This window comes from Tyto alba, unplaced genomic scaffold, assembly GCF_018691265.1.
Source record: "Tyto alba isolate M040663 unplaced genomic scaffold, T.alba_DEE_v4.0 Super-Scaffold_27, whole genome shotgun sequence".
Lineage (NCBI taxonomy): Eukaryota > Metazoa > Chordata > Aves > Strigiformes > Tytonidae > Tyto > Tyto alba.
The window spans coordinates 6,166,913-6,189,660 of record NW_024881301.1 but is presented as its reverse complement, the minus strand read 5'-3'; the positions used below and the strand labels follow the sequence as shown (position 1 = coordinate 6,189,660).

The window sequence follows — 22,748 nt, the reverse complement described above, 5'->3', positions numbered from 1 at the left end:
AAAAAAATTTAAAATGCAAACCAAGCCAAAATTCCCATAACATAGCCCTTCCTGTCCATAGGAATCTGCTGAGGGGATCAGGGGCGTGGGGTGGTTAATAATCTGGCAGGCCTCGCTACAGGGGCTGAGTACTGACAGGGCAGTGCAGTGAGAAAGGTCTCTCTCAAGCCACGACAGACAGTATTTCAGTACCTGGTGCCAATGAGGGAGATACCCAGCATCCAGGCCCACTGGTACATCAGTCCTGATGACACCTCAGCAACTTCTTCACGTGAAAAGCTGCTTGTAAAAAGGCCGTGTCGAAGTGTAATTGAAGACACCATCTGGCCTGCACAACTTTTATCACTGGCAATAACAGAAGATTACTATCTACCAACCTTGCAAATTAAGTTAAGAGAATCTTGTTAAGAGTCCCGTACGACAAAAATAATCAAACATTTTGCCTGAAATACATAGGGAGTTCTTTTCAAAGGAGAGAGCTGTTTAAACAAAATGAGCATCCTTCACTCACCCACTGAAAATCCTGAAACAATAAAGATCCTTTAAAAAAACAGAGCTTAAAAATTTGAAATTTCAAGAGGAGTCAGGAAATTCCAAACATCAACATCACCAAAGTAACTTCCCACCCAGTCAAGTTGCACATATTTAACATTTTTCTACTTCACTCTCCCTTGTTACATAGCAGACCACAATGTTGTTATAGCAATTATGTTTTGTTATAGCATACAACATGTTATACAAAATTAATAACGTGGCAAAGAAAATATGTTTTGCATTTGATTTGGCCATTTTAATCTATTAAAGTCACTAGTTCCTCATTATCCTTTCAGTATATTTCCAAAGAAAAAACTCCTTTTAATGAAGCAGTGGATGTAAACAAGACCCATTTTAGTAGAAAAGCATGTATTTGTTTCTGATGCCATTAAATCTTTCCATATGAATTGTACCAGCTGACTGAAAGGAGACCATAGCACCTGCATCGCTTCCGGGAACATGCACAAATACAACCACTTATGTGGTCCTGCTCCTCAACGAAAAATCCTATTGAACTTCAGACCACATTAGTTTAATCTACACAGCAACCCTCAGCCACTTGTAGGTAAATTTAAAGCCGCAGATCTAATAATCAGTCTTTATGAAGAAACAAACAAAAGCTATGCTTGTGTTAACAACAGACAAATGCAGAGTTGTCCTACCCATGAGTGCATCGGTTAACACATCGGCATCATGAAAAGTTTTGCTTACTTAAAGAGAAGAGAGAAGACACTCCAGTACGGAAAGTGATGGGTTTGGAACTTCCCAAGGATTTCATTCTACAGCTGCAGGACTTCTTGCTTCAAAAGGGAAAAAGCATTAGTATTCTTCCTAACAGCTCCCAGTCAGGACTGGGGGACCCTAAGGCACCTCAGCAGACAAAAACAGGTTTGGCACGCTTAGCTCTTACCTGCCTGAAGCACTGCTTGAAGTCAGCGAGGAGTCCCATGGAAGTCACCTGGATTTGGGGAGGTTAAACAGAAACAGGGCTCACGAGACAGCAACCTGATGGCTCTCAGTCTTCTAGCAGGATGGGAGGTGGACTTTCTTCCCCCTCTCAGGATAGGGGAGATTAGGAAAAAGACTGAGTTCAAGCAAGATCTTCCCTTTTTAAAATTGGTGAAATTACAGGATGTTTATTGACTGCAGCGAACCGAAGTGTTATCAGCATGCCAAGAAGACTTGCCGTCTGCCCCAATCATTCACTCTACTGCTTGAAAACGCACAGGCAATATTAACCTTTTTTTTTTTTTTTTTTTTTATTTTGGAGACGTGCCCTGAATTCCCGATTCCCGTCGTGTGACGGGGGGGGGTGGGGGGTGAGGGGGGTGCTGTAAGGAGTCAGCAGAAAAGTTGGTGGGTCTGCGGAGCGCTGCCTCGCACGGAGCCCCGGCAGTCCCCCTCGACTTCTGGGGACGCCCCGGCCGCCCGAGGCGAGCCGCAGCCCCCCACCCTCTCCGAGCCGAGGAGGCCCCCGGCAGCCGGTCCCGGGGGTGGGAGCCCCTCGCCACGGCCCCGCCCGAGAGCCGCGGGCGGCCGAAGCGGGGGGGGGGGGGGGGTTCGCCCGGGGCCACGCCGGTCTCCGGCGGGCGGCCCGCGATAAACCTCCCGGGGCGGCCGCGCTGCCTCCGCCGGCGAAACTCCCGGCGCCGCGGGGCGGGGCCGTGGAGGAAATCCCGCAGCAAGCCCACCCCTACCCCCCCACCCCGCCCGCCCCGCGTGGGAGCCCCCCGCGGCAGCCCCACCCTCACCTGCCCGCCGCTCCCGGGCGGCGCCTCCCGCGGCGGCGGCGCCTCCCCACAAACTTTCCCCGCAAAACTTTGGGGCCGGGCGGGCTGGAGAGGCCCCCCCCGCCCCCAAACACACACCCCACACCCCCCAAACACACACCCCACACACCCCCCCCCCCGCCTCACCCCGGTGCCGGGAGGGTGGGTCTCCGCGGGGACAGGTAAAGGCAGCGTTTGCTCTCCCGCCCCGCCGCCGCCGTGTCGGCGACATTGCGCGGGGAGCTGCGCTCCGGTCCTGCCTCTGAGCGCCCCTGAGACCAAGCGCTTTGCTGGCAGGTTCTGTGGCCTGTTACACACCCGGAGGTAGGCTCTCCCCGTGCTAGCAAAGAAATACAAGCTGCCAGGTAGAGGCCAGTCACAGCTGTAGTTGGCTGCTAAAACAGGTACTGTAAAAACTTTACTGTCGTCTATGGGAAGCGGGATGGCAGAGGAAAAAAAAAAAAAAAAAAAAAACAAAACACTAAATTACTGCTTATTAGCACTTCAGAGGTGCATTGAAAGCGTTATCAGTTTATTGTCACAATAGACCAGCCATGTAGATAAATAACATTATGTCTCTTTAACGGGCACATTGCTTCACTTGTATTTCTTCAAGGAAGTCCTTGGAGGAAAAACAGCTCTAGCTCCTGCTAAGATGGGGTAAGGACAGAGGAGCTCTGACTTTACAGAGCTCTGCTCAAACCACTTCTATCCAGCTCTCTCCCCTTTAGGCATTTTGCTGCAGTGCTATGTCCCTATAATTACCCCAGCACTTCTGAAATGCTCCCTCAGCCACAGCCCCATTGCTCACAGCATAAAGCCTTTCTTGGAATAACAGGAATGTAATGCTTCATGTTTTTACAGCGTCTTTTACCCCAACAGGTCTCAAATCATCTCACACTGTTACAGCCAGCACACAGGGATCACTTCTCCAACCAGCGAAGCACAACCACCTTCAGTGTGAAGCTGAACACTGCCAACCAGCACAAGGCAGTGGCTCAGAGCAGACGGTAGAGAGCTGTGTGCTGCTCTGATTTCCAGGGGGGTTTAACTAAGCAGACTGTAATTACCCCAACCCGAGCTTAGACGCTGGGGATAACACATGTTCATTGAAAAGTGCCCCAGGATCTGTAGCAGCCACAGGCAGCCAAGACCTGCGCGCAGGGGTGTTCCCTATGGATTTCCAATCCAAGCGCTAAACCATCCCGCTCCTGCTTAGTTTGGGTTGTGTGAGTACATATAGCCTCACTGTGGTGCTATAAATTTTCTCTCTTCTATCTCACTTGAGGATCTCCCTAGCCACACTTCTTTACAGAGGCTAGCAGCTCAGAGCAGAGATTTCTCCGTTAAAGCAACCCATGGATCCACTTTTAAAAGTTCTATTGAGTAAAGACTATTCCTCACACCTGTAGCTTGTCTGCCTCCCTAATAGAAATAAAAGGGGAGGAAGGAGAAAGGGAAGTGGGTTTAACAGTAGAATATGCCAGTTGTTTGCTGTTTCATAAAGGTTGAGCCTGTTTCCCCTTTTAGGCAACCTGACAGTCATGTGATACTATGATAACCATTCGCTCTAACAAAAAATTGCAGCCTCATATTTAAATTACAGAGCTATTAGTCCCTGATGGCCAGTGAGATTTTAGAGAAAAATAACATGCCTACTGAATTTTAGTTTCCTGAAGTAATACACCTACAAGAGTGTAATGAAGGTCACTGAAGCTTCTAATAAGGGTATACAGATTAACCTTCTGAGTGTCGTAGATTTAATTTCACTCAATAAGTACATGCTGCAAACATATTTCTTCAGATTGATCTACTCAGACTGTATCCGTCAACTGATTAAAGTTATATATAACACTGAAAAGATCAGATGTCTTGATTTTTTTTTTTTTTCAGTTAAAGGAATAAATTAATTGCTTTGGGATAAATCCAAGTCTTGGTTTACAATTTAACAAAAAAACCCCCATGCATTTAGCTTATATAATACTTTTTCCACCACAGGTTCTTCCAGTGCAGAGGGAATATTCCAGCTATGGATTTAAGAACCTTTACAAGATTAAAAATTCAACATGCAGGTGAAATTAGACACTGGATTAGGAAGCTCATCAACTACATAAATGTACTCAGCACCTTCCGAAGCCTGACATGTAGCAAAAAAGAAACAAATTACAAAAGGGTGGCGGCAGTCTGTCTGTGTCAGCCTGGTTGGTGTGGAGCCAGCGCCTGCATCAGAAACCCTATTCTTGGCAGGTTTCTGCATGTTTCCTATGACTCCTGGTAGACAAGCAGCTCCATGGTTAAAGCAGCAGTCATCTTCAGCGGGGTGGTGATGCCTCCTGGAAGTAACAGGAGTAGTCAGTGCAGTTAGAGAAGAAAGATAACAGGTCATGAATTGAAACTGAAACCTGCCAAAAATTACAGGTCAATTCGCTGAAATAAAGCCACCTTTTGCTCTACAGTGAAACCAGTTTAGGCTCTTTAAGCACGTTTTCTGTGTAGATTTTCATCTCAGTAGCAGCGACAGCCATAGAGGAAAGTTTGGTGTGGAGGGTAGGTCACAGTTTCCCATGCTCATAACTGTTTCTCTGCGGACTGCTAGTGAACACTGTGTAAGCCTCCTAAATCCCCCGTGGGCGCTTGGGCTGTTCCCCCATTAGAGGTGGGACAGAAACCTCATGCACCATTGCTGTGAGCTGTTAGGGAACCGCTCACTGCTGCTGAACTTTCCACACCGCCCAGGTTTCCATTTGACATTTTCAAAGTTTACAGCCAAGCTAGCTCAGCCACCTACACAGATACACACGTTTCAAGGAGTCAGAAGTCAGGATTCTTATGTTTAAAGAAAAATTTAATATGAAAACCATAACTCAAGTAGCCACTGTGACAAAACTGTGCCTGTTTGGCCTGATCATTTTCAAAAAGGTAAGGATTAGACCTTTAGAGGGTTTTTTAGATTAGGCAAATTCTTTCCAGGTGCCATTATCATTCACTGCAGTGATTTTTGGGACGGGCCATGCTGGCACAGTTTCAGTGCTGAGTGTTGTATGTCAGTAGAGAGTCGATTAGACAAACCTTTGGTGATTAAAAGCATTTTATCATTATGAAGGTGTTTTGCTCCAGAGCATAAACCATTCAGCAAGTAGTTTCATTTTATTTCCTTGAGCTTTTTTAATTTTCGGCTAATTAGCTAGAAATACACCACCTACAACATGCTCCTTTTCTCAGTCAGGAGGCTAAAATTTGCCTCTACTAAGCATTGCTATGGGGCATTTGCTTGTTTCTTTAAAAAAAAAAAACCTGCTAGCAACTTGGTATAAACTTAATTTGCTCAGTAACTGGCATGCTGGGGTAATTATCAAAGCCTTTCTAAGCAAGTTGTGTGCTCATTCTAAAATATTAGGCAATTCAAAGTGTCTGTTGTTCTTCAGCTATTACAAAGTTTTGTTTTTAAGAAGTCTTTAAAAACAAACCCAACTTGACTTAAACACTTGAATGAGTTAACTGTGAAGCTATTTTATTCTAATAGACTCCTGTCTCAAATCATGGCCAAAAGAAAACAGTAGCTGCAATCTTTTTTTTTTCTGAAGGTTAGTGTGTTATCTTACTCCAATTCTAAAATGGGAGACAGTTTCTTTGGTGTTTCAGTTATTGGTATCAGGGTGCTCACACAAAATTGATTGTGAATTTCTTAACTGTAACTGTTTGGTTTAAATGCTTTAAAGGCATCCATAAAGATCTTGAATGATATGTTCTTCATGCTTGTCTTTCAATTTTGACTGAAGGAAATTTAGCTGATCGTCTCCATCCATACTGTGCAGTCTGTGTTTTTCAGCTACGACTGACTGCTCTTAGGCATTACACAGACCAAAAAAAAAAATAACTTCACTAAAACCTCTCTCAGAGCAATGTTACTATCTTTTACATGACTGCTATATGTCAGAGAAGTAAAATCTGAATATTGTGCATTGGCCTCTACACATCCTCTGAATGTGAGACAAACAAAATTCTCTTACTCCCAACAGCACTCCCGATAGTAGAAAGTTCTGCACTGATTCAACATCTGTTGACAAGCTGTCTATATAAATTGACGGAGAAACAAAGTGATACATGAAGCTGAGTGTGCCTCCAAAGTGATTCACAATCTGTTGAAACAAGACACCATACCATTACATATGTAATTCCAGTGTTCTGGTTCATCTTCCATCCTAAAATACCTGGAATAAAAAGCAGAAATACGGTGACATGACAGTCTGGCAGCTGCCCTGAAGCCCACATAAAGGAGGATTGAATGAAGTGAAACAGTACAGGGTTCTCTTAGCCAGTGTCAGCATTGTACTACATGTTGAATGTTTGCATTGCTTATTAGGACAAGTGGACATATTTTGAACCCATTCTGACAGCCTGGATTCAAACACTGAGCAAATTATGACATTATGGTATTTGTATGTGCCAGAAAAAAAGTTACTGAGAAATTCTAGGGCAAATGATGGCGGAAAGTAGAATAAAGACTAGGCAGACTGACAGCCAGACACTATATAGAAGGAAAGAGGCAGAAAGAGAAATACAGATTTTGGAAAAACAAAAATCTGGTGTGGGTATTAGTCCCAAGTGTTTGGTCACTGAATAATGGGTACTGTCCTATACCCTTGCACCTCTGAAAAGTATTATTACAGGGGCAGTCTAAGGAAAATGAGGTCAAATATTCTGTCTTGGATGTAGGATGCATGCTGGCTAGCCTAAGATTTAGAAGCAATTTCACTGCTCATCACACACTTCCCTTTAGCTAGAAGTTGAGATACATATAAAACAAAAGATAGCTTTTGAGGGGGCATAACCAAACGGGGCCTATTATTGCCTGTTTTCTGCCAAAAATATTCTCACAGCTGGGTTTTTAGATGAAGATATTACACTGAGACAATGGTGATTGCTGTGGTGGGCCATCTTCTTTTAGCTATAAACTTTTAGTCTAATTACCATGCTAATGTAGCTAGATCTGTTGGCAGTATTTGATGGAGTTGTCCATCATGTGGTGCTGTTTTCAATGAGATCTAGCAGGGTGGATAAAGTTGCACATCTCATTCTCCTATCTCTCCTCCTAGCTGGATCATTGTTTGGGATTATGTGTGCTCCTGGTTCTGGGAATATCCTGACATACTAAAAGCTCTTTGTTAAGATTGGGAGACAAGATGGATTTGGGAGTCAGCAGCATGCATGGGCAATTAATCTCTGTATCTTCGTAATAGCATAATCAAGCTTTCCAAATACTGAAGTGCACAACTTCACACACTGAAAGGAAGAGTAGCCTGGGAAAACAGAATATGCCTCTAATGTTGGACTGTTCAAAGAAGAGGAGATCTGGAAGAACTGTTTCAGTTCAGGCTGGGAACTCGACTTGGAGCTATTCTGGAAACAGGGGTGATGGCAGAAAGTTCTCTAGCCCAGGGGATTTCCCTCCTGTCACATACCCACAGCCATTTTTCCTGCCTTCAGGCTCCGCTGCTGCAAAATGCTGTAGAAGAAAGTGCAAGTGAACACCATGATGGAGCCCTAGGATCAAAAAATCCTAACACATCTCACAGGTTTCCTGCTAATTTCCCTTGGCTCAGCGCAGCTCAACTGTATATAAACCATGCTCTCTGGGATTTGTCTTACTTTAGTAATTATGTTTCCCAGTAAACTTTTAGGAAACTTTTCCTCATAACCAACCTAGTTTTCCCTCATTGATTTCATGCCCTTTTCTTCTTGGTCTTTTCCCAAAGGACACAGAATAGCTCACTACCTTCTTTGTGGTGACCTGTTACATGGTAAATCAGTGCTTCCTACTAAGGAAACCATGACCCAGTGCAGATTGTTTCCTTAATAAGAAGCAATCATCCTTTTCCCTATGTCTGAATTCTGCAATAGCAATATATTTATCTCACTCATGAATTCAGTGTAAGCCACCTTGTTTCTGTCTCTGTCTTATTGTAACCTCCTGAAGAAAGGTGGTTTTCACAAGGAGGCTTTAAATGACCCATTCTCCTGGTCAGGACTTTCTTTAGATTTGTGTCTACTTGAACTCACCTTCCTCATCGTTTTCCATCTCTCCATTTTTGGAATGAATTTTAAGAATACTTGAGAAGTAACTTGGGACAGATCATGGAATTCCACAAATGCACTCGTGCAGTGCTTTCATTACTATAGAGTGTTATTCCACATCTGGAAAGGGGAATATGATCTATCACCACATCCATGAGAGAAGCTAAAATAATTTTAGTATTCATATTTATGTAGGAAAACATCTCTGTGCGCAGTTAAACACTTGCTAACAACCAGTGGAACTGTAGCATATTCCCAAGTGCCTTTCCTAGTACACACCTGATCTGGGCTTCACAAATGGAACGATTGTTTATACTTATTTTTACATGATTTTTAAAAAATGTGTGCTTGGGAATTTAATCAAACTTTGGAAATGGAAAAGGTTAAATGTTTTTGTTTTGTAATATTTGGTGTTATCTTAATTACCGTGGAAAAACAGGTAAAGAATAAACAAAGCAGCCCGTTATTCTTTTCCTTGCTTTATAAATAAATACTCTATTTTGTAGCTGCTCCTTTAAAGATAAATGCCTAGGTGCAAAATACATTGTTTAGAAAAGTGTTAAAGTCATCATGGCAGATATTTGACAGTACTTGTAGAACTGAAGCACAGATAAAACTATTTATTGTGTTGTTTAAAAACTGCAAAGTTCTTGGTCAGTGGAGATTGAAGGTTTTCTATTTAAATGTTAGGCAGGAGAAGAAACTGCAAGAAATATGGGCCCTGTACACACTTAGCATCCTTAACGTAACATTTGTGGGTTGTCATCGACCACATTTTCCAACTACAGCTGTCTTAAACTATTTTTTGATCATATACTTTAAGGTCAACAGATGTTTAAGTCTAAATGCATACATGATATATAATTTTTTGATTTATAAATATATCCGTATGTTCCTTTGTTTCAAATTTGCAAGTCATCTAAAAAGAGCTGAGCTTACAAAAGTAATTGAAACCTTCATCAGTGAATTAAAGTTGTTTATTTTCCTTAATCTCTTTCACAGACATCAAATTGGTGTTAGGTACACAGTTGCTGCCTGTGTCAGTGTAATAACACCGACTGTTTTCAAAAGCAAATAAATTGAAATAGTCAGGATTTTCAGGATCATCTGCTGTAAAAATATCCCATATGTTTGGTAGCTCACAGGGAAACCATTATTAGCAAATCCCATTGACATTCTGCTGTCAGAGGTCCATACACCACACAGAACCAAATACATTCTCTCACTGCAGTTCAGATTTATTAACCTAGAAGTCCAGAGCTCCACAACATGAAACTTGACTCCTATTGCGTCTGCAGCCTGGGCCATTCCAGAGTTTTCACCTGTGATTGCTCTTCTCACACTCCAGGACCTGCAGAAAATTACTGCCACATCCTTTCTTCTAGGTGGAGTAACTAGCCAGCTGCTAGCTGCCAGCTGTGAAACAACAGATTTTATGGAGGACTGCCCCAAAACCATCAGCAGGGACTAACAAGGTGGAAAAATTCAGGCTCTCACTGAATCACCAGTCTTACTATCTCCAGCTGCCAATGTACATCATGTGGGGGAGGCAGGGAGAGACAGGGAGAGGAGAGATCTTTTAGTAAAGGAATTAAATGATGTTTAGCAAATGAGATGGGGGAAGTTTGTCTTCAGATCGTCTTTTCTTTCCAAGTGTCTGCAAACATGCTTTTAGACTATTTTTTTTTTAATGTAAGGGTAAGGTATCCTCTATAGAAGGTCAGAGTGAATGAGTTAGCAGCATTTGCTTGGATCTCCTTGTCCCCAACAAGTGTATGCATAGTGCTGTAACACTATTCTGGGGCTGCAGGCTATAGATATGATTTCCATTCTGCCATTCTACCAGCAAAATGGGGCTTCTCATTTAGCTGTATCAGATCATATTTTGCAATTGATGGATCAACTTCAAATAAAATGTATGAAATTCACCTTATGACATAAATGTATTTTGTATTCAGCACCTTCCTTCATTATGCTGCATCCTCTAGCAGCTGCCTATAAAGATTACATTATATAGAAAAAGAGACTTCTAAGCCATCAGAGAGGACTGAATGCAATCCTTTAAGAAGATGATGGTAGCATGAAACCTGGTCATTTTCAATAAATGAGTTACAACACCTTTCAGGTATTATACTTGCCCCTGAGCATCCTTTTTCATTTCTGCATTGTTATGATCACACTTTCTGCTTCAGTAAGGTCTTTTTTCCCCTATCTTAGTGTTAGAAAGCCAGAACTACCACCATTACCTCTATCACCTTGACCACCAAAAGATGGGCTAATTTGACAGGAAAAGCTGTGATATCAACTGCATACAATTTAATATCTTGAAGTGTACAGATAAAATGAGTTCTCCATCCTTTGAATGCATAGTAGCTTTGGGTGTATGGCTAGGTTGAATATTAAGACAGAATGGCTTTCTTCTAGTCAACAGGCCCATGAAGACTGATGCTTCATAACACAAAATTTTCCTCTAAATGAGATAATGAAATATCCTGTATTCCAGGAATGCACACTTTTTCATTTGAGATTATGTTAATCACTGATCAGAGCAGGTCAACAAATTGCCCATTTCTGATTTCTGCTGTATACAGTGATCTTGTAAATCAGTGTAAATATTTGCAAGTATTTACACATAGTTATTGCAAAGCCTATGGGGAACACAGCTTCATCATGGCAGAAGTAGCAGTTTACAATGCTGGGAGACTGAGAACCTGTTGCCAACTAACAGTTTCTAATGGGCACAGGTAATGCAATTTGTTCTGGCATGTCCGTGCTTTCCTGCAGGAGCATGAGTAAAGTCATGTTAATGCTGCCAAAAACTTTGGATTGGGAGTCCTGAAGGCAGCGGTGGCTGTGGCTCACTCTCATCACCCAAGCCAGCGCCCTCCTCCATATTCATAGAGGCTGAGTCATTATTTCCGCAGAGATTCTGACAGCCACTGCGATTCCTTGCTTATTCCCCTTTGAGCATATCTAGATCTTTATCTTTTTCTTCCAGGACTGTTTCTCAGAGGGAGCCTAAGTCCCGGTGATGCTATGATTATTTAGAAATTCCCTTTAGCTGTTGTCAGTCCCTTTCTCAAGCAGCAAAAGAGCAGCTCCTCGGGCTCTCTCTGATGAGACTGTGGCCAGCCAGGATGCTGGTGCAAAAAGTCTAGAGCCTCCCACTACATGTAGCAATCAAATGCTATGTACTTGGAGGAACTGCAAGGGAAAGGTATTTTATCTGTAAATAACTAACCCCACATTTAGCCACACCTCTGTAAATCTGCAGGGACTCTTCAGAGGCTGATGGGGGAGCTCCTCATTTAGCAGAGCCCCACATAAGAAATGGGTGCACGCTCAGGAAGACAGTGGCTCTATCCAAAGGTTAAAATACACAAAAACATTTCAGAAGCTTGAGGAAGAAAATTAGTGTGTGAACATGAAAACCTGAGGAAGGAATGAAGAAATTAATTATCAGACCAAGGGACAGACAAAGAAGCATGCAGAAAAACAATTAGTAGTTGAAAATGCTCTTGAGTCTAGTAACCTTGGAGAATGCATTGAGCTAGTGATGGTGGTTGCTGTCACTTAAGGCAATTATTGGATATCATATAAACCTTTTTTCAAACCAAGACAAAATTGTTTATGTTTTAGGAAGCAGCCATCAATAGTAAAATTAAATATCTGAATGAATGCAGGAACATGTTCTAATAAAACGTGAAGGAAGTAATCAGGGAAGATTATCAGTCTTGTCAGCCTGATATTTAGCAGTGATAAAAAAAGAAAGCCTGGTGCCAATGTACTTTCCTTTTTGCAAGCTGAGCCTATCTAGCATAATATTAAATGGCAGAGACTCATAAAGAGTTTAAGAGCTTCTCTGCGGGATGGAGCTGAAGACATGCACAAAACTGAGATTTACACTAGATTATTAAAATGGTTTACTCTTAATGCCAAACCAGAGCATCTCGGGATCAGCAATAACTTCCCATGATTGCACAGACCGGCCTCTAGTCACACAGTTGACCTGAATAGGAGACTGATGAGTTGCAAAGAAATGAGCCTTTTGGACTCTGGCCTAAAGGAAAGCCAAGACTTGACCAGCCCAGGATAAAAATGCAGGATGCACTTGCAACCCACTGATCTTTTTTGCCCTGTCCCCAGGCAACAAATAAATGATGGCAGTGCCCAGCTACAAAATGTTGTCTTGGTCCTGAGACCCCCAATACGAATCCGCATGCAGGTAACAGAAAAGGAGGTCACTGCTTGCAATTATAATCTTACACTGTACCCTGGATACAAATAACACCCAGTGATAGAGTATGGCCTCTGCCTGCTACTATAGCTCAACAGATGGAGTAGCAGCTAAGCTTAGCTTGCAGGATTGAGAAATAGATTTTTTGTTTTAGAAGCAAGACTGTGTCCTCATGAACTGAGGATTGCCTACAGATGACACAAATAAAATCTATTACTTAGCATTTTTTTAGGTCAACATACTGCAAGTCACTTTCTTCTGTCATCTTTTTTTCTGTTTATTTTATTCCAGTAAGTTGTTTGCTTGCTTTTCTCTCATCCTCCAGAGCTGAACTTGAGCAACTGAAATTGGTGGGCCTTGTTCAAAAAGCCTCCTAAAATTATTAAGGCTCATCTTTGATGAGATGGCTTAAGACAGCTAGCACAATATATTTTCATGTGATTTCACTCTTTTTCCTATGCTTTTATTATAAACATTAATGCTTATTTTTGATGAGGTGGCTCAAGCCAGGTAGTAAAATATATTTGCATATAATTTCACATTGTTTTTCTGCTTCACTGTGAGGCTTTGACAAAAACATCTACTTCTGAACACATTTTCCCTGAAATCTCAGAAGGCCATTTTAACAGCTTTGGAAGTTGCATACTTTGTACTTAAGTTCTAATGTCTTCCTTAAAACACCCAAGTTTCTACCTTGAGGTGGTAACCATTTTAGCTACTGTCTCCACACCTCTAAGCCCGTCATAGAACCTTAGGCAGTTTGCTTATAGACCAGGCTCCAAACCCCTGAAATACCAACAGAACAGTTTTTGTGAGATGACATCTTCAGACTAAATCTCTGTGTTTACCTTAATGATTAGCATAAGTATTAAAGTGATCTGCCTGAGTGAATTTTTCGTTTTCATGAAGAAATCTATCTCTGTCTCCGTCTGCTTCTTCGTTTTAAATTGTCATTTTTCCTAAGTTGATCAGAACATTAAAATTGCTTATCATGAGTCAATTTTCCATGATTAAGGAAAAAAAATGTAAGTATGGCTAGTGAGAGCTCTCTGTGCATTGGGTGTAGACTCACAGAGGGAATGCAAGTGAAAGACATAACTAATTAGTAATGTTAAAAGTATAAAACAGGTTGCCTTCTGAATGTAGCCATTACAATTTATGATTTCTGCCAAACTATATATTGATTTCTCTGTCTTAAGAATCAGCAGCTTTCCCTGCTGATTGAATTCTAATTACTCACTCCATAGTTACATTGATTTTAACAGACTTCTGGACAATTTTGTACCAGGCTGGTTTCAAATTACACTTAATGAATTCATCATGACTATCGATATAAAAACTTCCATTCTACAGCAACTTGAAAAAGAATTAAACTGCTTTTCCTTCCTTCTGCACAGTCCAAACTTGCCCTCAGCTCACCCGGAGCAATCAGCTGGCCTTAGGCTGCACTTCATGGTGTCTCTGGGGAGAAAAGGCAGAAAAGAACAGTTGGTTTTGTTTGTCTGAACCTAACAATGAGTATGTCTATAGCAAAGTAGGTTAGATTCATTGTACAAGTTACTATTTTCAAACAAAAATTCAATCATTTTCCACATAGTTCATCAAAGTCAAGAAAATCTTCTGTCTGCACTCTCCAAAATATGAGTAATACATATTAAAGATAGGTAAATCATGTTGGTGCTGTTTATAAACTTGTGTAAGGGCCCTCTTACTTCATGTATGGGGCAAACTCTCCCACCAACAAACAGGAAATGTGTGAGGTGTAGTAAAGACTAACAGCAAAAAGTTTAATTATATATTTTTGATCTGCGCACTCTGGAAATATTTGTCCACAGCTCATGTATGTGTGTGAGAGAGAGAGACAGATTATTCATCCAGGTGCTGCTTGAGCATTGTGGGTCTGCCTTTGCATGCTGAAGCCATAGGGCATCAGTGATGGGCAGTGAGGTGCCTCTTTCAGCCATCTGGGGCTGTCCCCAAACCTCTCTGCCTGCTCCCAGGGTCACTCCCCCAATGATGGGTCCTGTCTGCCTGATGCACATACAGGCACTGGCATTTGCATAAATCAATACGACAGCCTGAGTGTTTTACAATTAACTCCAAGGAATCCTTTTTGGCCTTACGGTTTTATTTCCATTTACCTTGGGCAATGGCTCCCTACTCTTTTGAGTTATTGCTATATAATGGAGCATTCAATATTCAGTCAGGCTGAAAGCTGCTGATTACATTCATCAGCTTTAGTAAGATATGGTATTAGATCTTATTTTCTTGAATTATCAGTAATCAAAGATAAGATCAATGGCAGCCTATAAATATTTCCAAGTCAATATTTCCAAAGATGTTTTCATTCAAAAGGACCTAGTACTGTTTTACAATGGAAGGCCTAGATTCTACTTGGAGGCTTTCTTTAGGCTTTGTTTTCTTCCTTCTGAAGTTCGTTATTGTGGGTGCAGTGGTTCTGGTACCAAATGTGAGTGAAGCAATAAGAATATCTACAGGTCCAGACCATATTTGATGTTTTTATTATTATGACTATATCTAAACTACCAGACACAGTAGTACTCTGGAGTCAACTTTATGGATGTATCTCCCCTGTGATTTCAAGCCCATTTTGGGATGAGACATGGGCATGGCCCTGCTCACTCCCACCATCATCGTGTCCATGGGAGGGAGGTGGGGTGTGCAGACCCCAGTTGTGGTGTGGCCCCACTGCTCTGCCCTTGCCCCGTGCCCCGAAAGGACCCGGCTCCTGTCCTGCGCCTGCTGCCCTTCTGAGATGGACTTTTACCTGCTCTCTGCAGGAAGGAATGAGACTTCAGAGTGTAAGTGGTAGAATTGTGGGTGTGTTAGAGCAAAAAGACAGTAACAGGGAAAACTAATGAATTTGAAATCAGAATGATTTTACAGCACATGTCTATCGTGCATTCAGTATCACCCACTTACTGCATGTACCCATTCTGGAAGTGGCATACAGAAGCTTTACTGCAATGACAGGTTGTTTTCTTTTCTAATGAGCAAATGAACAATGAATTATCCTCCTTTAACTCTGCACATAGAGAATAATTCCAGTAGGCAGAGTTCGATGATTTTAGGTGTTATTTTCTAAATTATAAAGCTTCCCTTGGAGATGAACTTTTTTACAGTCTCTAGCAAACTATCTGGTGATTACTCTGCTAAGAGTAGTAAATGATCTAAAAATATGTACATCATCTTCTGAAGAAGAAAGCAAATTAAAAGCGTTCTTTAAATGTGAAAGCTGAGTGGTTTCTTCTCTGTTAGGATAAACACATCAGGTTAGGGTTTACCCTGAGCAGCCTAGCATAAAACAATCTGCATAAATAGATGAAATTTTATCAGACAATGAATAAAATATTCAAATAGAAAATTGGTTTTCTTTAGTTTCTATGAGGACTAAAAAGAACAAAATTACCGGGCTATTTCTTTCCCCTTAAAATCTTTTTATAGATAATGGAGAACAGATGATTCCGTCAAACTTCACTTGTGATGAATTCAAGACAAGATAATATCATCATCCATCTTCTTGATGAACCTCATCATTTTATCTTCAGCCTAAATCCAGGAGAAAAACTGAACAAGCCATGCATCTACACATCTCTTCATTTAAAAATTACAGCTGAAGGTTAGAAAATGTTTAAGGTCAAACTTCTAAGCTACCATCTGGAGCTCATTTAACAATTGCCAAGAACATCTGCCACTACCGTACATGCCTAAGACGAAACTTAGCCAACATCACCTTTTCTTTTAAGGACAAAATCCTAGAGTCATATGAGCATTGGCTGAGATGCTTTGCTGCCAGCAGTCAGAATTTAGTGCAGATTTAGTGCAGTTTGGCAACCAGTGGAGCTGTTAATAAAGACAGTTTTGTAGTTCTTAACACAGTGTTCATCATATATGAGCCCCGTCTCACAAATAGTAGTGTCATTTTACAACTTTGGAAGACACATCTAAACGTTGCGGGATGGGCGGCGTGGCGGGTATCTCCTGACTGATGAGGACTGAAATGCAGTCGCATTTGCAGTAGGCAAAGTGGAATCCCATCGCTGCTGTTGGAGCCGCCCCTCTGCTGTGGCTGCAAGGCGGCTTCGGCTCTCAGATTGCTGAAGGCAGTATTTTTCAAAAGTGCTGTAAATGAAATATGAATGCAGACCTTAAGAGCTAAACAAAACACTTCCTCAGAGATGGGTGTAATATTCTCTGAACTTTTATGACAAAACTGGAAGATATAAAAATCAGAGAAACACATGGCTTACATGGTCTAATTCCTCAGATAGAGCTCTGTGTCTTTATTCATATTTTAAGGTATAGCAAATCCCAGTGTCTATTAATTCCTTACATTGGAGAAGGCATTTAGAGTTTTAAAAATACAGTAAGGTTGCTGTTCTTTACTCACATGAATGAATTCCTAGTAGCAAGAAGTAGATGATGTGAGATGAAGACCTGTATTACTAAATACAGGAGAAATGTGTTTTTTTTTTTTTTTCATGGCCTGTATGGAAATTATCCCCTCTAAATGATGGACATGACATATAAATTGTCCGTTAAGATATTATGAAAATTTTAACTGGAAGGAGACGTTTTACATGATTGCATCATTAATTTAGTGATCTGACCAGACAGGATAGACGCTTTCAGACAAGCTTAGTGTGTCAAATTTCTGTAGTTTGGTAAATGTCATGCATTGGATTATTTTCCATAGGTGAAAAAGTAGTACAATATATTAAGTATTTAGTGATTCATCTGTGCTATGTATTAACCAATATGTGCAATTCAAGATAATGCATATGTATATTAATAGGTATAATAAATAATTTGATTCTATCTGTATTTTAATGGCATCTAGAAAGAAATGAAAATTGAAATGATTGCTTTTATTCAATTGAAAAGCTATGAATGTAACTAAAATCCCCACATTGATTATAGATCAATTTACCTTTGAAACTGAAAAACAGGAATTACATTCCATGTCTTGTTCTTTATAGAATTTTAAACTACATTACATTTTGTATTTTAACAGATTGCAGAATTTAATCCTTATCAGAGGGACAGGAGTTATATAGAAACTGGCAGTGGTCTCATGGTGTGGGGAAGATTAACAAAAAGTATTGTGTTTTGGTCTTCTTTATTATAGCTAAACACTTATCTACTAAAAGTTTGTAATCAAATTGTTTTTTTTTTACAGAATCTTTGTGTCTGTATGAAAATGAAGAGAAAGGTGCTTGCAGCCAAGCCTCCAATCAAGCAACTATTTGTTTTCCAAAATTCACATCCATGACACAAGATACACTGAATGTGATCTTCACCTGGGCTTATCTTTCTAGTTCTGTTCAAGAACTTCAACCAGCAGAGAAACCTGCTACTTTGAATGTGTTTTTACATCTTTTCTTGATGTCTAGAAATTGTTTATCTTCAGTAGGATCTAAATATTGTCTTTACTTTTGAAATGCCTCTAGTCTGAAAAGTCTGCTCACAGCTGAAACAGAATTTGTAATCAGGCTGGTTATCATGGTGTGACTCTGAAAATACCTCCTCACCCAATACAGATTAATTTGGACTGTCACTGAATCCTTAGTATGCTGAATCTTCCTAGTGTAACTTTTCTACATTACGAAAATTTAAAAGGATCTTCCACTTCTGAGAATGAATTGTCAAGTGAAGAAGTGATAGTTCTTCACAGAATACCCTCAGATGTAAACCAAAATGCCTCGAAAACTTTAATTACAGTAAAAGGACAGAGAACGCTGAGATTAATGGTAAATTAGATTTATGACATCAAACATTTAAAAGTTAGAAAAGCCTAGAAGTTAAGGTTGAAAGTCAAAGTTTACAGGCATTTATTATGCATTTTTCATACTTTAAAATAACAAAGAAAAATCATGTTTTATGTTTAGCATGGAGCAGGAGAAAGACAAGTCAGAGAAGAAATGTGCATGGGAGTTGTATATAAGAATTCAGTAACATTCTTTTAAATGGAATTGGAGCTTTTTACTGGGTTATTTTAATGATTATTTTTTATTTTGCAAATAATTCCATAACTCTAACAAAGCTATAGGAATGGCTAAAGCTATGCTTTGTTTATTTATTTGTAGTTTGTAAGCATGTGTGTTTTCTGCCCATGTTTACTAAGCTATATTTTTTGTGTTGTTGAAGATATGTAAAAAATAGTCACAATTTATTGTGCTAATGCATGTCTAATAGCAGCCAGTCTCACCAGCTACTACACAATACCTTCTTTGTCCCTCTGTAAAATAGGGATGATAATTCTGTTTACATTTACTTTATCTCAATGCAGTATTGTGCTCCTTAGTCATACCCTACCAAACAAACACACTTAAACATTGGAAGTTGTTGTGGAAGAGGGAAAAAAAAGGAAAAGAAAAAGAAGGACAATATGAAATCAAATCATATTGGAAGGTGGGGGAACTTTAAACCCGGGGCAAACTAGTATCAGTTGGATGTTTTGGAAAGAAAAACATTGTGTGGCCAATATTTTCTTTTTGCTTTTATTGAAGATATTTATAGGTTTTAATAACTGCAAAGACTCATACTCAGCATCTAGTGTTGCATGCTCTGTTGTGGTTATAATGCTGATAATGCCATAAATACAGAGTTATGATACCTTAGTGGAAACAGATTTTTGTATGCTGCATGTCACTCAGGTGGTGCCCCCTTTCCACAGCCCTGGCTCTGGACCTCTGTCACCCCCCACCTCCCTGCGGGTCTTTCTGGGCTGCCGGGCAGCAGTTTGGAGCTGCTCAACAAGTGACAAAATAATCTTTTTTTCATTCTGCCTCTTGCTAGCCTGGCTACATCTCTTGGTGCCATCAAAGACAGACAGACATTTGAAGAAAAATGATGCAAATCAGGGAGGGGATGAAAAGTCATGTCACATATACCCTCCCAACTCCCAGCTACTGAAAGATGATGCTTCAGGGTATTCATCTTCATCATTAGGCAGAGGCTATTGTGGAGATAACCTGGGTTGTGGTGAGGTTCAGTTAGTCTGGGGAAAGAGGGAATGGAGGAAAAAAGCATGGAAAAGGTACCAGGGAATAATGGTCAAGGAGGGAAAGGTTAGAAGAAAATCAGAGTTTGCAAGAAATAGGGGAAAACAGAAAATTAAGAGACTAAAAAGTAGGTTAAAGTGTCTGAGGAAAGTAGTTGGGAGAGATGGAGGAAAAAAGAAAGGAAGTACTGAAGGTTAGTTTGAAAAGTTTGCTGACGCTGTCAAAAAATGTGTAGTATCAGGAATTCCCCAGAACTCCCCAACTCTACAAACAGGAGGAGGCAGGCAACGGCTGAAAGAGCTGGTCTTATTTTAATTAAATGTTTATTTAAGTCTTACATATTTGAAAATTATAATTGGTTTCCCCCAGCGATGCCCTTAGCCAAGCCCCTTTCACAGAGATCTTTGAAAAGCAGTCAACTCACGAAAAATCCCAGTTGGCAACCCTTTTTCCCTGAAAAAGAATTTTACCGAAATCTTCAAAGGCCAGAATCTGGCATAGTTTTCTCTTGAGTAAAGTTAACTCTCCAAGTTGAAGCCCTGCCAGGAAGCATGACATGCTCCAGTGAGCTGCAAGCGTGATCGCTGCGTGCCCTGACCCACGGGCAGGAGCGATCGACCTTCCTGCCCACCCGCCTGTCTGGCCACCAATAACTCAGCTCACAGGGCCTGCCCGTGTTAATGGAGCCTGTTTTTGTGAACAGCCCAGGTGGCAAACTGCAGCCATGACCGGGGTGGATAGCTGAGGGTAGTACCAATGCAGCTGTCTGGGGTAACCCATCCCTGCTCACGGACTGTCAGGTGTCCAGCTGTGGCACTACAGAATGTGGTCTATAAGCAGGGGCATAATCCTATGGTAAGAACAAAATAAATGAGTTTCCTTTTGCATGGAGTTTTATTCCGCAAAAGCTAATTTGCTCCCACCACCCTTTGATGTCAGTGGAGATCTCCTGCACTTGCAGATGAAAGACAAGATGCAATAACTGTACACCTGAGCAGACTGTTGTCATCAGAGACTACAGAGCTAAATCCTGGTTTAAATTATCATTTCTCGGTCAAGGCTTATGCTGACTGTGATCAGTTTTAATGTGTAAGAACAAATCTTTCAGAAGAAAGAATATCACATTCCTACTACCGTGCAATTAAAATCCACAGGAATATCTAGAGAAAATTAAAATTAATGTACTTGATGCAACATGTAAAAATGTGTGGAGTGACTAGTTGCCTAAAAGCTCAAACGGACAGCAGAACTTCTAAACATGGCTCATGTTGGAAAACACATACCTGACATTCTGAAAAGCAGGCTCTTCTAATGTGTTCGAGGTAGGATACTTTAATATTCACATCACATGGTCTTTGTAAATCTGATATTAGAATAGACATAGAATAAAGGTCAACAAAAAGAAAAACCCAATAATAATGAAGCAAAAATGCATATGTATTCCTGTCTTTAGCAAATACACAGTGGAGCTGGCTGGGCATGTTTAGGGGAAGCCATTTTTCAGTCAGAAAAATCAGTTTGTGAAAGAAAGCTTTCCTCGATACTTTATATGCAGTTTCAGTGTGGAAGGAATTTCTGGTCAGAGTACATGTACAACCAATTATTCACTGGCTACAGTCTCTGCTAGAGAGAAGGGATAGAAAGGCTCAAGTCCTTGCTATAGCTCATTTTGTCAAGGGACCTGAGCCTCCGATTCAGAGGGGAGTGCCCAGACTTCTGGGCTGCAGTGGGAAGCACTTTGAGGGGGACATTTGGAGTGGGACAGTGCCTTCCTCCAGCTCCTCTGCCCCTCACTCCCTTCTCTCCCCCAGCTCAACCAACACCTGGTGATTGTGGCACTTTTCTGGAATGTGCGTGGGAATCTAAAAAGGGATGTTTCCCATGCTGTTGGTAGCTGCTGAAGGACTGGAGGATCCCTCACCACCACCCTGGCAAGACTCTCGGTTAGAAGCATCCTCTGTCACTCTTGGTGGTTAACAGTTGAGGAGTTCATAAGAGGAAATTGAGTTTTCCATTTCTGAAGAAAAATCAAATGATTTCCTTTTGAGTCCAAGACCTAGGCAGACACAAATATACCAAGTATAATTCTGTGATATCAATTTAATTGCATATTTCTTTCAAACTATATGACCACCTGGCTGCAGTCACAACAATAACAACAGCAAATCAATGTTTGTGAGGAAATGCAGTTAAGTATTAAGATCTAATAATATGCTCTCTTGGAAGCAGCTGTAAAATTCTTTGTTTCTCTTTGAAATCAGAGTGTTAAGAATGCCAAGAACCAACAAGTGTCTAATATTATTCTTTCCCAGATGAAATGAAAAGATATTGATTTCTATGAAATAGATTCCCTAATATGTAAACACATTATTCTCAGGCTTAGAAGAATCATATACTTTTATTTCTGCTCTCTTCTGAAAACATTTGAAGGAAATATTTTATCAAAAGAATAAAATAAAATGTTGTATATGTTTCCTGAAAAAAAGCCACAAAATATAGAATGCACCTTTCCACATAGTGGATATATACATTCCTAACTTTACCTTATATTTACTTGAATAAAAGGCATTTCTGAACACTAAAAGACATGAGTCTGCAAGGTTACTTCAGTGTGATTTCATCATGTCAGGTCATGAGGCTGGGTTTCAGAAGAGGTTCTCCTTCTTACCTCTTGAATAAACCACTTATGGGCTACGGATTTGAAATGGTGACTCTACTGCTTTGCACCAGTACAAATGAGCACAGAAAAGATAAGGAATAGGGATGAATCAGGTAAAAAGTACTTCCTTTTATCGGGGTGGTTTCGCAGCTGACACTTAGAGGTCTCTCATTAGGTTAATTCCTTTAATTTCCTTGAAAAGGGAAAACTTTACACAGATTTCAGAATTTTATTAGCAGTCTGTTAAGCTGTCTATAAGGTCATTCATCCCAGTTAATGAGACAAGAAGCAGAAATACCCCAAATACCACAGAAGAAGGATGATACTGGCATGTTTCCAGCCTTGCTGGGTGGAGAAAGTGTCAAAATCTTAGATAACATTCTGAAATATTTTTTCATTGCAATCAGCCATTTGATCCCTTGCACTCCTTTTTAGAGTCATTTGTCTGT

General features: G+C 40.7%; 1 protein-coding gene across 3 annotated transcripts in view; it reads right to left on the bottom strand.

Annotated features, from left to right (window-relative positions):
• Positions 1–2,548, bottom strand: part of CHST9 (carbohydrate sulfotransferase 9) — a 92,706-nt gene extending 90,158 nt beyond the window's left edge. The window contains exons 1-3 of one of the 3 annotated variants that reach the window (XM_042798276.1): positions 2,451–2,548; positions 1,445–1,492; positions 1,246–1,334 (exon numbers count right to left, since the gene is read on the bottom strand). The gene's annotated coding sequence lies outside the window, so the exon portion shown is untranslated. Of the gene's footprint in view, positions 1–1,245; positions 1,335–1,444; positions 1,493–2,285; positions 2,358–2,450 lie in introns of those variants that run through there. The other 2 variants (XM_042798275.1, XM_042798277.1) reach the window with 2 other exon arrangements.
• Positions 2,549–22,748: the final 20,200 nt, after the last annotated feature.